The following is a 16,564-nucleotide window of genomic DNA, read 5'->3' as shown; positions in this document are numbered from 1 at the left end:
AACATTAATTATGATAAAAATGTAGCAAAAAATAATAATTGAACACTTTTGAATCACTCAATATGAGAGTAAAACACTAGAGGGAGATAGTGTTAAATAACTGTATCTCCCCATCGCATCAACCTTGTGCAACCTTCCTATTGGGTCATTGATAATCAACCAATGGTGTTGCTTTTATTAACACAGCCAAGTAGCAGAAAGTAGTTTAGAAGCAGACGTAAAAGGTCATTGAAAATGAAGGAAGGTAATTGTCTGTAATTACATCTATACTATAGATCTGTTCAATCAATTTAAAATAATTTAATAATGTTTTTAAGCCAACAAATAAGAAAAGAAACACTTTAACGGCAGGCTAACGCTTGACACTCTACAATAACGACACTGAAATTATAAAAGTTACAGAGTTGCTTCGCATATAAAATTGAAAATTGGAGCAGAATTATTTTTATAAAATTTGTAACTGCATAACATCTTACTACTCAGCAGGGACATAAAGGGATTAGACAATGCCCGATAAATTGATCTACATCCCCAATGATGATACACAAAATTACCCATTATGTAGATTATGATTAATTACTGGTTGAAAGTTTGGACACTCAACTTAATGAACCATCCAATCAAAATTCAATATAAGTCCCTAACGTTGTTAAGCTAACGAATAAGAAATATTTTTCCTACAGCTTTGGGCACTAGTCGACATAAACTTAGTAACAAGTATCATAAGTGAAGTAAACCTAAACTAAATAAAGTAATATAGTGGACATAAACTATAAGACATATATTGGACGTAAATCAAGTGACTTATTGTCGATTTAAACCAAGAAAAAAAAAGTCCACATAGTTTAAGTAGGTATCAGTCGACAAAAACAATTGAAATTTTATGACAACACTTATACTTTGACATAATTTGCTTAATTAATTTACCATCTATTGACCTACCACTGCCTCCCTGGAATTACCCGGTCTTTTCAGAGTTTCATAACTTATTTATGATGATTTGAACAGTTTTTAAAAAATAAACAAAAAATATTTTTAAAAATGATGTAACGTGCAAAAAGAGAGGACATTTTTATATGCAATAAGGATTTGACACATATTTTTAGTAGTATAATTGTCTACAAACCTAGGAAGGGAGGGGACAATTGGATGTTTATTACACTAGTCCTCAAAGTTTTACAACAACGTTTTCTTATTCGTTAGCTTAACAACTTTAGGGACTTTTATTTAAATTTTGATTTGTTTGTTTATTAAGTTGGTTGTCCAAACGTTTCAAAAACTAATTTTAATCTACAGAAGGGGTAATTTTGTGTATCATCATTTAGAATGTACATCAAAATATCGGTCATTGTCTTGTCCCTTTCGATCCCTATAAACCCCCCATGTTGTTCTTTTTGTAAAGCAAAGATTTTCTATATTAAGAGTCTGTAATACATCTTATTGTTAATTCAGACACGTTAGAATTGTCCTATAAATATAAATTCAAGACAAATTAAAGTTTTATTTTTATGTGGAGGCCTAAGGAGGGGGTCTTTAAATACTGCGTTCGCCTAATTTTGTGGCATAACCAACAGATTAATGGATCAAGAAAACAGATGCTCACAAAATATTCCTCTTTAATCAGGAACCGATCATACATGTCATTGTCCATTACAGACGTAAAAACAAAAAAAAGGACAGACGTACAGTTCTAATTAAAGAGTAGCTTCGCTCCTAAAAAGCTGACAATTATCTGTGAACATAATTGAGAGGAAAGGTAAAGAATGTTCACTTGAAGGACAAAGAGTAAACTTGTAAGTATATCAGGGATCTCAGGGGATAAGATAATGGCCAGTAAATTGATGTACATCCCAAATAATTAAACACAAAATTACCCTTTCTGTAGATTTTAATTAGTTATTGAAACGTTTGGATTAAATAAATAAAAAATAATAAATTAATAATAAATAATAAATTAAAGAACCAACCAATCAAAATGCATTAAAAGTCCCTAAAGCCAACGAATAAGAAAACGTTATTATAAAACTTTGGGGACTTGTGTAATATACAGCCCATTGTAGAATGTCAGAACTTAATAAGCAAAACATTAATTTTAAAGTATTTACACAATTTTAAATAGATTTGCTGCAATATTGCTAAATTGCTTAAATACTTCCAAAATAAAAAAATATAACATACTAAAAACATCTTGAAATCTAACATGTCTTAACTAACGAAAAGAGCTAACCGTGACGGACGTACGGACTGATCCAATTTTAGAAAAGCTTTGCTTTTAAAATCAAATATATGACACTAATAAAAACCTATTTATAGGAAAGCTTCGCTTTTTATTAAAAGCTTTAATTACGGTCTGTCTAACCGTATTTTCAAAACAGATAGTTCTGATCATTATTTAATATTCAAACATATTAGACTTATCTTTTTGATTTAAAATTTGGTATTCTCATACCTATAAGGTAAAATTTAGAAAGCGAAGCAATTCTATATTTATCGACTGAGGTTTGGCGATTTTTTAACCTCGGGTTTAACATTTTTGTTGATAGAAGTGGAAACATTATCTCAATGATGTAATGAGGTTTGCTTTTATGGATGGTAAAATCCTTGTTTAAGTTGAAATTAATGTTTAATTCAGGCAGTTGAATGTTTGTTTGTATCGTGCAGTGTCATGCACAGGGTTTTCCAGGGGGGGGGGGGGTGAAGAAAATTTCAGTAATAAACACCTTAACCGCATGCGTATGATGCCTTAAGTAATTTATATTTTTTGACTCTCATAAAAATATTTGATTATGCCGCAAAATTTATTTAGACAGACATAAATTTTTGCCGGGCAATTGGAAATCTATTTATCCTGTGAAATATTGCTAAATTCGCACTTTATTGGCAAATATACATTTTTTAGGATGTGCATTAATTTCCGCATATTTACAAAAATAATAAAAAGATTTCGCTACTAATCCTTATACTAAAGTAATAGGGTGTTTGTTTGTCTGTGTGTCTGTGTATCTGTGTGTCTGTACCGAAGGATCTCAGGGTAGAACAGGGTAGATTCTCATATGTCCCGGAATGGTTTTTAACTATTTTGGGGGAGGGTACCACCCCCTCCCAAGAGAAATTACAAAAAATCGAAACGTTATAAATTATATTTAAAATACAAAAAAAACTTTAAAAGTGCCACTAGAGGCCTCTAGGGGCGTAGCCGCTAGTCCTTATATAAAGTAACAGGATCTGTGTGTACTAAAGTATCTTGCAGTATAGCTTCTTATTTGGGGAGATTAATACCATTCTTTCCAGATAAATAGCCCATAGAAAAAAATAAATAATCCAAAAAAAACAATATTGGTTTTCGCGAAATTCAAATTGAAAATGCTGGGAGGTTGATTCCTCCTCCCCCCCCCCCCCCTACACACTTCAAGTGCACTTTAAGGCGTATCTGCAAGTATCTAATATTAAACAAGGATGACAACATCCATAAAAGCGAAGCACTGAAACGGTAGGACAAACGGACATTAACACTTGAATAGTGTCAGAACTGAATAATCATAATATAAATTCATAAGGGTCAAAGCAAAATTGTAAGTAAATTTGTTGAAAAACTGCTTGATACAGGATAATGTTTATGGACATACTTACATTTTAAGGACTTAATTATAGAGTTGCTTCGCTTATTACATTATACTTTGTTGTCCCAGGAATCAATATACTACGTTGCTACGCTTTCTAAATCGTACCTAACTACTAAAGGAATCACCATGCAAAATTTGAAATCGATAGGACAATTCTAACATGCCTAAATTAATGAAAAAAGCTATCCGTTACGGACGTACGGACGTACGGACGGACCGACCCTAATTATAGAAAAGCTTCGCTTTTAAAAAATGTGGTTTCATAATTAGAGTGTGACAAATAAGAAAGAACAGATATTGTTGTAATAAAATACATAAGCGGAAATTAATGCACAACACATTTTTAAACGTCTGGAATTCGCAATGAGGGAAGGGACATTGGACTCTAAATCTTTCTGGTACTAAAAAAAATGCTAGCTTAAAAACTTTGCGGATTTTTATTAAATCTTGATGGGTTTGTACAAACTAGTAATGTTTAGACAATACCTCTAGATATTTATTGTATAGAAGGTATAATGGAGGTTGTATATAAATTTTTGGTCCATTGTTCTATCCCTTTAACTCCCTGGGTATTCGATACATATTAAAAAGATGTTATATATTCTTTGTTTTTAATTCGTTTGAAGCCAGTATATATTTTTTCTGTAGGTATAATCTGTACAATTACATAAGAGTTATATATTACATTTTTAAACATGTTAGAATTGTCTGGTAATTATAAACCTTAATGCCAGTTTTGTATAATATCTATAATGCAAAGTAGAATGATGTCTATCACTGTTTCTTCCTTTCTAAAGTTTAAGATCTCAGTATATAAAACTATACTAATGTTAAAATGAAATCTATCAAATTCTAATTAAGTGGTTTTAAAAAGTTATGGGGTGGATGGCATCTACCCCCCCCCCCCCCCTTCCTCCTGGTCCCTGGTCTGTGCCTACTGGCCTATAGGGACGTAGCCGTAGAGTTTCCTAAAAAAATGTCTCATGCTTTAATACATCATAGCTTAAAAATAAAATATTATCATCAAAGAATCTAGAAATGTGTGACATTTTTTATCTTACTGATAAAACATTAAAAACTTATCTATATGTTAGAATTGTCCTATTAAGTTAAATTAAGTGTCAGCCATTTTTAAAAATAAATGAATAAAATAAATATTAGCTTTTACAACAATACAGTTTTTTCTTATGAAAAGTAACTATTAAATATATATCAAAATTGTATTCTTATAAATTATTTCAAGTAAGATCTCGTTTATGAAAAGCTTACAAAAATTGAATGAAAAGTACAAAAAATTCAGAAAAACTTTTTAATTTTTTATCAGACTAAATTACTTTTCGAAATTAAATAAAAATAAGATTTTTTAAAGTCTATATTATTGATATTTTTTATTAACTGTACGGATATAAATATGTTTGAAAGCAAAGAGTGCTGTGCACTCACATTCGCTTATATTTAAATTCGCTTTTATAGATAGATAAGTATTTCAACATAAGCATGCAAAAAATTATATGAATACACATATTTACATAATTTTATGCACAGTTTGGTACTTTCTTAATCTGGGTTGGCCAAAAGCTGAAATTACCAATAAAAATATACATTAGCAAATTAATAAAAGGCGATTCTTATATAAAAGTAGCAGGATCTCTGTTTGTCTGTTTTTACAGACGGATCTCGTTACCCGCTTTACCAATATGGTTCTCCCTTACATGGCTTATCATAGGTCTTTGGAAGGTTTTAACTATTTTTAGGGAGGATACCTTCAACCTCTCAAGAAAAATAGTCATTTTTTTGTTTACTTTATCTTTTCAGCTAAAATTCAAATTTGGGGGTCGACTTCTCCTCCCCTCCCCCTACCTCAAGTGTCTCTAATGATAATTAAAGATGTTACAATAATACACGGCTTAACAAAGTTAAAATATGATGCATGTACGCGGAGTTGAATGCACAATTTAGAAAAGAAAGTTCTCATTCACATACCTTTCAAAGTTATTGTATTCAAGTAATAGATGTAGTAGAAATTTTCCTGTTACTTTAATATCTACTTTCCTAGGGGAGTTTTTTTGGGAGGGTGGCGGTACCCTTCCCTTAAAATAGATGTAAATCTTCCCAGGACCTATGAAAAGCTAAAGCCTGGCTTAACAAAACTGGTATCAATTTTATTATTCTTATTTTGAAATTTGTGGAATAATTGTCTGCAAAACGTTGTAATACATTGTTTTTCAGAGAAACAGTTTCAAAGCCATACTATGAAAATTATTGTACTTTATTAATACTTCTTTGGCCCAAAGTTAGGTAAATTTTTCCATGCCTATGATTCAAGAGTAAGAGCAAAAGTAGATAATCAGTTTTATTGAAAATTGTTTTTTTGAGAATAGGTCTTATTGTAGCATTTTGTCGACAAGCAATTTTGATATCTAATGTCAACTATGATATTTGATAAAAGTGATCGTTGCTGATATTTTGTCGACATAATTATATTCTTATGACCTTACAACTACATTATTACATATGATGATGTAATAATTATTTAATATAGTGTGTTTTTTAATTGAATAAAAGTATTGCTTGATTTAAAAAGTATTAATCAATATCTTTATTCTTCATTGGCCTGTGGCATTTTGTAAAAGAAAAACATATTTTAAAGCTTTCAACTAATTAAACCCCAAAAACCTATTATTCTATTGCATTTAATTTTGAAAAAAAGAATGAGAACATCCATAAATGCGCATAATCAATACCCCGAAAAACTGACATATACATAAGTATGTTGCAAAATTCTGTTCTTTGGTAATAAAAAAATTAGGGTACTCTACTGTTTTAAAATATATATTTTTCTGCTAATTCTAAATCCCTATATCCCAACATAAGGCAAAAGAATCAGGGAGGGAGGGGACTTATCGCTGTTTATTACACTAGTCCCCAAAGTTTTAAAGTAACGTTTTCTTATTCGTTGTCTTAAAAAATTTTAGGACTTTTATTGAATTTTGATTAGTTGGTTCATTAAGTTAAGTGACGCTTCAACCTACAGAAGGAGTAATTTTGTGTATCATTATTGGGGTGAACATCAATTTATCGGCCATTGTCTTATCCCTATAGATCCCTGGTCGAAGGAACAAGCCAGAATTAGTAGAAATCTCATAATTTAATCTGATTTCTAGTCCACATGTCCTCTACAGAGTGACACATAGCACACACAGATTAGAGGAGCACCAAGGGATTTGGTCATGTTCTGGTTATTAAATCCTGACCTGACAAAAAAAACAATGAAAATTTAATTTTTCTCTTAAAGGTTTTAGATTATAAATTAAGAAAAATTAAGAAAAACTTTAGAATAAGGAAAGGCATATTCAATAAAAATAATATATGAAATGTCCTAAAAACTTTACCCTTTAAATTTCTAAATTCAAATATAAATAAAAAATAAATTTGAGGTTACGGTGTTTTAAGTTTACAATTAACATGATATTTAAACATAACTTTATTACTAGATACAATGCCTTTTATTCTTTTTTTGGGGGGCGATTACCTTGTAAAGGTACTTGCAACCTCCCAACAATTAGATATAAACCTTCCCAGAGAAGATACATTATAAAGGAGAACAATATAAGTTCGGAGGTTCAGAATAACATGTATCTTTTATGTAAGGAGAATGTTAGGGTCGGGTTTCTTTACTCTACTATGAACCAATCCTGTGGATACCCAACACAGATTTCAAGATAGTACATACGACTCAAGCAGAATGACGGCAGAAAGTTCAGAAACGATTGATATTTTTTCTAATTTTTATCAAATCATTTTAACTAGAGCTATTGGCTGCGCTTCAAGCTTAAAGGACAATTTTTTGACCAGATAAAACAGATTTTTTTTTGTAATATTAGACATTTTCTTTTAAAATAGAACAATTCAAAGTTATTTTGTTTTTTTTTAAATAAAAGGATACGTTTGTCTATCTATCATTCATTAAAGTGATAGAGGGGTATGAGCTAAATGTAACGTTGTCCACAGGGAGACCCTTTTCCGATTTTTGCATTGGGTCTTTAAAATCAGCGTTGGCAATATAAATACATGCATACAGCCGAAAAAATTTAATGCATTTTTCTAGCAGACTAAAATTGTTTTCACCTCTTGGGCAAGGTAGTTGTCTGGATTTCACTTCTATACTTATACATTTATTTGTTATTCAAGTAAGGCTTATTCAAGCTAACTCGCTCAAAAAAATTAAACAGTTATATACTCTTAACTTATTAAACCCAAGAGTAACAAAAAAGACATCTTTATGTAAATCTTTTTTTCTATAATGACTATAAATACTTTTGTCCTAAACTTAACTTAATTTAGATCTTTAAATTACTGTTAATTATGTAGGCATGTGTGTGTGTGTGTGTGTGTATGTGTGTTTGTGTATGTGGGTGTGGGTGCGTCATGCAAAAACGAAATAAGTAAAATAAGATAAAAAAAAAAAATTATTAACACCCCTCCTCCTAACTAATTTAGAAAACATGAAAATGGTGGGATACTGATGTAAAAGTAGTCATATTAATACCTTAGAAACTAGGTTAGGTAAGGTTATAATGGGGGAAAAGCCTCTGAGGGGTTAGGCATAAGGAAACATGGATTCAAAAATAGAAACCTAAAAAATTTGCCTTTCGATTTTACATTAACCTAACATTTTTTACTTAAAATGGGGTGTAGAAAGTACTTTTTCCTCCCATAAAGCTCTTTTTTCAACTTTACAAATAATCTTTTCTAACAGAGTTAACCATTACCTTTTTCTGTCATTAGACTAAAGAATTTCACACATATGTATCCCTGACTAAAGTTTTGTTGAGTAAGATCTTTAAGACGGCAAAAATAATAAGGTCGTAAGTTAAAGATGAATATTAAGGTAAATCTATTTATTAGAAATCACAAAAAGGTATAAAAAGTGGGAAGTTTTTTCAAAAAAACAATAATAATGTAAAATTTAAAGGTAAAACAATAGCAACTATGTGTGTTACCGTGGTCAATTTTTACACAGACTTGATAGTTTTGACGAATAACATGAAAATTAGGTTTTTAATGTTTTTTTTAATAGATTTTAAGGTTTAAAAAAATATTTTGCAAAAATATCAAATTTTTAAAGAATTTTTTTTTGTATGAAATAATCTGTTAGCAATGGCTTGGAACAGAGGGGCACAATTTTAGTACACAAACATTTCGTTTCATCTTTTTTTAATACATTTAAAAGTGTATATATGAACATAAGAAATAGGACGTAATTTTAGAGATACTAAGCTTTATTTTTGTGCCTTAATCGTCCCAAGAAGCATCATTATCAAAATCAACATTTATGGGTTGCTTTTAATGATAATTATAAAGTTTTTTGGTTTCTAACATGGTTAAATATTTGAACATGATCACAACTTCTATATGGACGGACGTAAACACTTCCTGAAATGTAAATAATCATTGCATTCAAAAGTAAGTATTTCGGCCAACGAATAAAAGAATGTATTTATAAAATTTGGGCAGCAAGACAATTTACCTACCCTCTATCGCTATGTCTTAAAAATAAAAATAAAAACTTTATATTTTAGAAAAAAGAATACTGTTAAATATAAATCTACGACGTTGTTCGAATTTTAGTATTTCTAAGTAATTCATTTAAAAATCGACAGAAAGCATTTTCTCTGTTTCCTATTGTACACTAAATATTGAATATTTTAAAATGACAGTACACAAATATATATATATTATCATATATCATATATTATTGCGAATAGATGGGGTTGGAAATACGTAATTTTAAATATGTAACTTTGTGTGAGATATTTTTTTCTTTTCTCTTACCATTCCTACGTATAATTTTAATGGTCAAAAATAAACTTTAATTATTTTTACAAATAGATATCTGTCCGTCTGTCTGTTTGTATCAAAGGATCTCGCTAACTGCTGAACCAATATGGTTCTCCTTTACATTGTAGCTTCTCATAAGTTCTGGGAAGGTTTATAACTTCTTTTGGGGAGGGTACAACAATCCTCCCAAGAGAAATCGGCCATAGAAAAATATAACCCCCCCCCCATTTTTTTTATATTTTCATTTTAAAACCAAGGTAAAATTATCGAATTCAATAGACAGAGACAAGTAAGTCATAGAGTAGTTTCGTTACTAAAAAGTTTACTTAGATTTAAATCTCTATTTCTTTATATGCGTAGATTATTCAAAGTAAAGCTTTTATACATTTAGGATCGCTCTTTAGGAATGTTAGAATAATCTTATCGAGTTCAAACCTAGCATCGTAATTCCTGTAAAATAATTTTCGGAAAGCAACAATACGTTTATTAAATTTTTTTTTCAAGACTTGATGTAATTACTTTTTGAAATGATAATTTTTAGAATGTAAGTACGTCCATAATAGATTGTGATAAGATTAAACTCGATTTTTTTAAAATCTTCTTTTGTTTTTCCATCTTTAATTTAGCTTCGCTTTTCTAGATGTTTCATTCCTTGTTTAAAGTTTATAATTATGGATGATTTTTTTTAGTCTAGCAAAAATTTTCTAAAATTTTTAGTGCAAATATTTTCGGTTCACTTCCTATATTTTCGTAAAATTTTGTAAATTAAAACATTTTCTTTATATGTGTTTTTTTGCGTTGTTGTTAGTGTTCTTTTTCTTGAAAAACGCCTAAATTCAAAATATTTTTTTTTTTACTTTTAGGTCTATGTATTTTAAAGTTTAAAACTGCATTATGATTGCTTCCATAATTACATGTCATATATTCTGGAAAGAGTATCAACTCTATAAATGTAGAATCTTTAGGTAATTTCATTCTTCGTCTACAACCCTAGAGGCCTCTAAGGGCACAAATACAGTGTGTTTTTTTTATATGAGAACTTTTTTGAAAGCAATTTTACCCTACTTATAGTAATCAGAATTTAATGATTATTGGCTTATTTTCTTCGTTTTATATAACCATTTATAGAACATCAAAAAAATATTTTATTTTTTATTAAAAAAGTGCAGAAAAATCAAAATTCAAAACCTAGGTGTCAACATCTAAAAATGGTTTTAGCGTATTTTTCTCAAGCTCAAATCTTCTACCCTTTGCAAGAATAGCTGCAAAACGCTTCAAAGTTGATATACAGAGTTAAAAATTTATACGGATATTTTTGGGAACATGTACTAGAACATATTAAAGTTTGAAAGCCATATCTCAACCAATGAGGGAGTACTGGCCCCCCAAAGTCGAGTACAATGTTTTTCTTGCAAAGGGTAGAAGATTTGACACCCACGTTTTGAATTTTTGATTTTACTGTACTTTTTAAATAAAAACTGAAATATTTGTTTGATGTTCTATAAATGATTATAAAAAACGAAGAAAATAAGCTGTTAATCATTAAATTCTGATAACTATAAGTGGGGTAAAATTGCTTTCAAAAAAGTTCTCATAAAAAAAAAACACACTGTAGTTTAAAACTTCCCTCGATCTATAAAGAGCTACAATGAAAAGGAGAACCATATCAGATATCAGTTCAGCGGTTAGCAAGATCCTTCGGAACAGACATACAGATACAGATACCCTTACTTTTAAATACGGATGAGTTTAATTTTCTGTTCTTTAATTGTAATTGTTCATATTTTCTTTTTTCTGATTTATTTCTATAATACACAGTAGAATGATGTTTGTCCGTCTGAAGCTTAAGATCTCGGTAACCACTGAACCGATCGGATTCTACTCTTCAGTGAATATGCCTACTGGTCCTGTAGTGGTTTTAGGCTATTTTCTTTTGGAGTATGAAACCCCCAACCCCCCAAAAAACAAAAAAAATCCCCCCCAATTTTTTTTTGTATGAGATATCCATGGTCCTTTTTTTTGTAGAAGATTTCCTTGGTCCTTCTTATTTTTTTTACGAATTTCACCTTAACTTTTTTTATCATCTCTTGGGGCAAAGCCCCTAGAGGCTAGGGGCGATGCCGTTAGTAAATATATAATTTAATGGATATTGTTTTAGTACAATGCTTATTTTGAAATTTTAATGTATTATATGTTAAATGCTTTGTTAATATCAAACTGCTTTTAATTCCACATTTGTTAAAATGTTATATATCCACAAAATCATTATGTTTAAAATGAACTTAAGGACTTTCTGGTTATGATTAAAAAGTTGTTACGCTTTCAAAAATGTGCCTTACTGTTAAAGTAATCAACAATATTCGTTACGGGGGTGGACTGACCATTATTGTAGAAAAGCTCCGCTTAAAAAAATATTTTGAATTCATCCTAAACCTGTTTTAAATCAGTCTCTATTTGAATCTTGTTAGTTAACTTAAACAAAATGCATTTTTTTTTCTTAGCATTTAATTGGACTAACTTCCGTTACTTTTAAGTTTTAAGCGAACATTAAATTCTTTTGTAAACAAGGATGATTTGATCAATAGTGGCAAAACTTAATTAAAATATTATTCCCCCCCCCCCCCACTGTTTACCAAATACTATAAGCAGAATTTCGATAAATCTTAAAGGATAAAACAATGGTCGAACTTTTGAAGCCAATGAATAAGAAAGCATATTTAAAAACTTTGGGTACCAGTATAATTTACAGTCTAATGATTATTTTACAACATGGGGTTATAAGACTTACTTTGTTATCTATAATACAAAGTAGTACGATGTTTGTCTGTCTGTCTGAAGCTTAAGATTTCCGTAACCACTGAACCGATTGGGCTCTACTCTTCAGGGAATATACCTACAGGTTCTGGGATGATTTTAAGCTATTTTCTTGGTAGGGGGGGGGGGGGCACCAACAACCCCCCAAAAATGAAAAAAATAACACAACAACCCCCCAAAAAATTTAAACTAAGATTTAAAAAGGGGTTCGACAAACCCCCTTCCCCCCAAACAATTTTTTTTACTTTTCTTTTTAAATCTTTAATTATGAAAAATTAGGTTGATCAAACCTCTTGGGGTGAAGCTGCTAGTACCTAATAAATTAATGTGGCAAACATTTCTATAGAAAACCAATCATTCCTATCATTATCTAGAAGTCCTAAATATTTTAAATGTTGGGTAGCGCCTGTTTATTAGCCAAGGCTTCCTTTTTATGCTTTATTTCAGGTGCCCCGCATAGAAGCTATAAAAAAGTAATAGAATTTTTTTATTTTAAAATATACTTCTCAAACATTAACACTAAAAAGCATATCCTAAAGTAGCTTTACTCCTCCAGAATGCACAATATCATTACAAATTGTTTAAAATTATATAACAAATATTTCCCCAAGTAGATTTAAGTTTCTCTGTATTGCAGTATGCACCAATAAAAAAATATTTTTCCTCATTTCAAGGGAAACTATTTAATCCTTATATAAAAGTAACAGGATATGTGTGTGTCTGTCTGTGTGTTCCGAAGATTCTGATTTTAAAAAGTAAAAATAAAAATGGGGCTTCCTCCTCCTAGTACTACTACAAGTGCCCCTAGAGGCCTTTTGGAGGTGTAGCCGCTATTCCTATACTAAAAAGTAGTAAGTTTTTTGGCCGTAAGATAAATATCTTGGAAAATACTGGTCCAAATGGGTTGTACTATCTAGACAAGGTTTTAAACTTTTTGGGTTGTTTTTTTAGGATATTTTTAATTGAAAATATAAGTAGTAAAGCTATAGAACAGATAATCAATGGTCATAGAAAAAAGAAAAAGAGAGAAAACGAGGAAGGAGGGATACCTTTACACATTAAATTCATTTTAATAAAAAAAAGATTAGAGGGGTATGGAGGATAAGAGTAAATTCAATTAGAGTTGACTCACCTAAAGAGTGACTCTAAACATCACCTGGTCGAACAAGAACCTAATTGAGATCTTAAATACATACACATAGAAAAATAAAACAAATTTGCATATTATAAAATCACCGTTTTTAAGACCTAACTAGTCAACTTCTTTATACTAGGGCAAAAAAATTGCAACTATACTTAAATTTGAGAGTGTACATTAAGTTTTTTTACTTAAAGACAATACCAGGGATCTTAAGGGATAAGACGATGGGTGACAAATTGATAAACTTCCCAATGACGATAAACATAATTACTTCTTTTGCAAATTAAATTGTTGGTTAAAGAGTTTAGCCTTACTAGTTCGAGACCTATTAATCAAAGTTTTTGAGCCAACAGTATATAACGCATTTATAAAACTTTGGGTACCAGTGTAATTTTCTGTTCAATGTCCCCTTCCTCCCTGAACAAAAACGCATTGATTTCTTTATTGAGTAAATGTTTAGTTTTCTAATTGATTAGATACCCTTGACGTACTAAAGTACAACATTCAAATAAGAAATGGATTTTTTTGTAGCAAAGCTATTTTACACTTTTGTCTGTCCGTATATACACAATTCGGCTGCTATTTCAAATATATAACTATTTACCAAAGTCTTTTTAATAATGGTATTTGGTATATGGAGTTTTTATGAAAAAAAATGTAATTTTTTTGTTGCTATTGTAGATAGAAATGTAATGGAAAAATTTCCCTAGCTTAATAAATGAACATTTATTCTGTAACTAACTTTGTCCCTCCGTCGTTCTAAAATGCAATGCTAGAGATTTTAAATACCCCTAAGCACTTAACATTGTTTTACTTATACCAGCGGTTCCGCCCCTAGAAGACTCCAAGGGCCCTTGAGTCACGAGTGAAGGGAATACCGGACCTCTGTTTAAAATCATTTTAAAAAAAGAAAAAGTAAAAATACTTTTGTTTGGAGGGGGGGGGGGGGGTAGCACATCTTTTTAGAGAGTTGAAGGTACCTCCCCTGAAATAGGTAAAAACCTTCCCTCTACCTATCCGAAGCTTCACTGTAAAAGGGCATCGTATCGGTTCAGTGATTAATGAGATACATACACACACGGACATCATGTTACTTATAAATGCGGATATAATTGTATAAGTATGTGAATAAGTGATAATTTGCTAGAACTGTCGGGCTATTTGGCGTTTTTGTCGAGAAATACCTTAACAACATTTAATCAAAATGTACTCATTAGATAAAAAAGCAGGATGTCTGTTTATAGAAAAGGAACTCGCTAACCGCTGAACCAATATGGCTTTTCTTTACAGGTCTATAGCTATTTTGAAGTCGGTTATTCATAAACCTATAAAAAAAATTAGCACTGGAAAAAAGCAACATTCACACTAAATTTCTTCACTTAAATGATGATAAACAAATTATCTCATTGCATTTATATATGCAGATTAAAGACTATTAATTTAAAGTAGGTTTAATATTGAAAATTATTATTAATTTTCTATTCGTGAAAAATCATCTCATTCATTTCTAGTGAAAACTAGTTTTGAAACCAGAACAGATATTATCTAATTCCATTTGTTTGGAGATATAGATATACCCTTGCAACCCTAGCATCTAGGGGCTCTGTATTCAAAGTGGCAGAATGGGGCTAGATAAATAGCTTAAAACTATCCGAAGACTTAAATATGAAAATAAATAGCCCACTACTATCCCGGGACCTATGTGAAGCTTACCTAAAATAGAGAACCTGATCAGTTCAGTAAGTTTTTGAGATCTTAAGCTTCTAACAAAAACTTTTACTTATAATAGAATTTGTTTATACATTAAAGTGTTAAGCCAGTAAGCATAATGATTATTTATCGCATCGTATTATATACATCTTTCCGCAGATATTAAAATGACAAATTATAAGATTAAAACTAGTTCTGTTTATAATGATATTCGTATTAATTATCTGTAAAACGATGCTATGCATGACTCTTCAATATGGCTAAGAACCGGTTCTAATCCAGCGGATATAAATCGGTTTCTAAGCCATACTGGAATAATATTCTAAATCAGGTCATATAGTTTTAAAGCATCAGGGATCTAAAGTGATAAGACAATGGACAATAAATTGATTTACATCCCCAACTTAAGACACAAAATTACCCTTCTCTAGATTAAAATTAATGGTTGAAATGTTTTGACACTGAACTTAATAAACCAACTAATCAAAATTCAATAGAAGTCCCCAAAGTTAATAAGCCAACGAATAAGAAAACGATATTGTAAAACTTTGGGGACCAGTGTAATAAACAGTACAATGTCCCCTCCCTTCCTGGTATAGCATAGCTGTAGCTATAGGAAGAATAATGAAGGAATTTAGAAGGAACATTTTTTGTCTAGCACTAATGAAATGGATATATTATCACTTGGATGTTGCACCACATTTTCATGTGCTCTTAAACAGTGATACTTTCAGCTGGTTAAGATAAGGATACACCCATCCTCTCCCCTCCTATTGGATGAACAAACTAACCAATGAATGAGGGCCATATTAGCAGCCTAAATTGACGACAAATTTTTCCCTGTCAATATATCCACATATCCCATATCCATTATCACTAATGACGATGTTCCTATACATACATAATGCATATCACATAAAAGCTTAGGTAACTGAGAATATCAAAATCATACTTAACACTCTTAATAAAAAACTCACAAATGTTGAATGAAACTTCACTTCTTTTTCACTATAAATATCATGAATATTGTCTCTAGAGGCAAATTTTAAAATTTGCCTTTTTAAAAAATACTTACATATATTATTAACTGAGTTTATGTATGTATGTGTTGTGTAACAAAAAAGTGTACTAAACAGTAAACTAAACTAAAAGACATAGGCATTGCTTTCCAAGGGCAAAAATTTATTTCTAAGCTTTCCCCCCTCTCCCACCCCCTTGTTGTGTCTTCTCCTTATTCATTTCCCCATGTGTGTTTGAGCAAAACAGTGAAATTTTCTTATTTAACATAGACGGCTGAAGTCTTAGTCAGTTGATGGAAATGTTTATATTCTCTGTACAAAATAACGTCATACAATATAAATTACCAATGATAGTCCAATACACAGACTAAATTACCAATGACAGGCCAGTATACATTTCAATTGAACAATGGTAG

At 30.5% G+C, this 16,564-nt stretch overlaps 1 protein-coding gene across 1 annotated transcript in view; it reads right to left on the bottom strand.

Annotated features, from left to right (window-relative positions):
• LOC145306381 (uncharacterized) overlaps nt 1–16,275 on the bottom strand; it is a 31,586-nt gene extending 15,311 nt beyond the window's left edge. Inside the window, exon 1 of the mRNA XM_080148473.1 lies at nt 16,205–16,275. The gene's annotated coding sequence lies outside the window, so the exon portion shown is untranslated. The remainder of the gene's footprint in view (nt 1–16,204) is intronic.
• Between the last annotated feature and the right edge of the window lie 289 nt (nt 16,276–16,564).

Source organism: Acartia tonsa, chromosome 14 (assembly GCF_053477335.1).
Source record: "Acartia tonsa isolate MP-2025a chromosome 14, ASM5347733v1, whole genome shotgun sequence".
NCBI lineage: Eukaryota > Metazoa > Arthropoda > Copepoda > Calanoida > Acartiidae > Acartia > Acartia tonsa.
The sequence above is the reverse complement of the archived record's forward strand: the minus strand, read 5'-3'. Positions and strand labels throughout refer to the sequence as shown.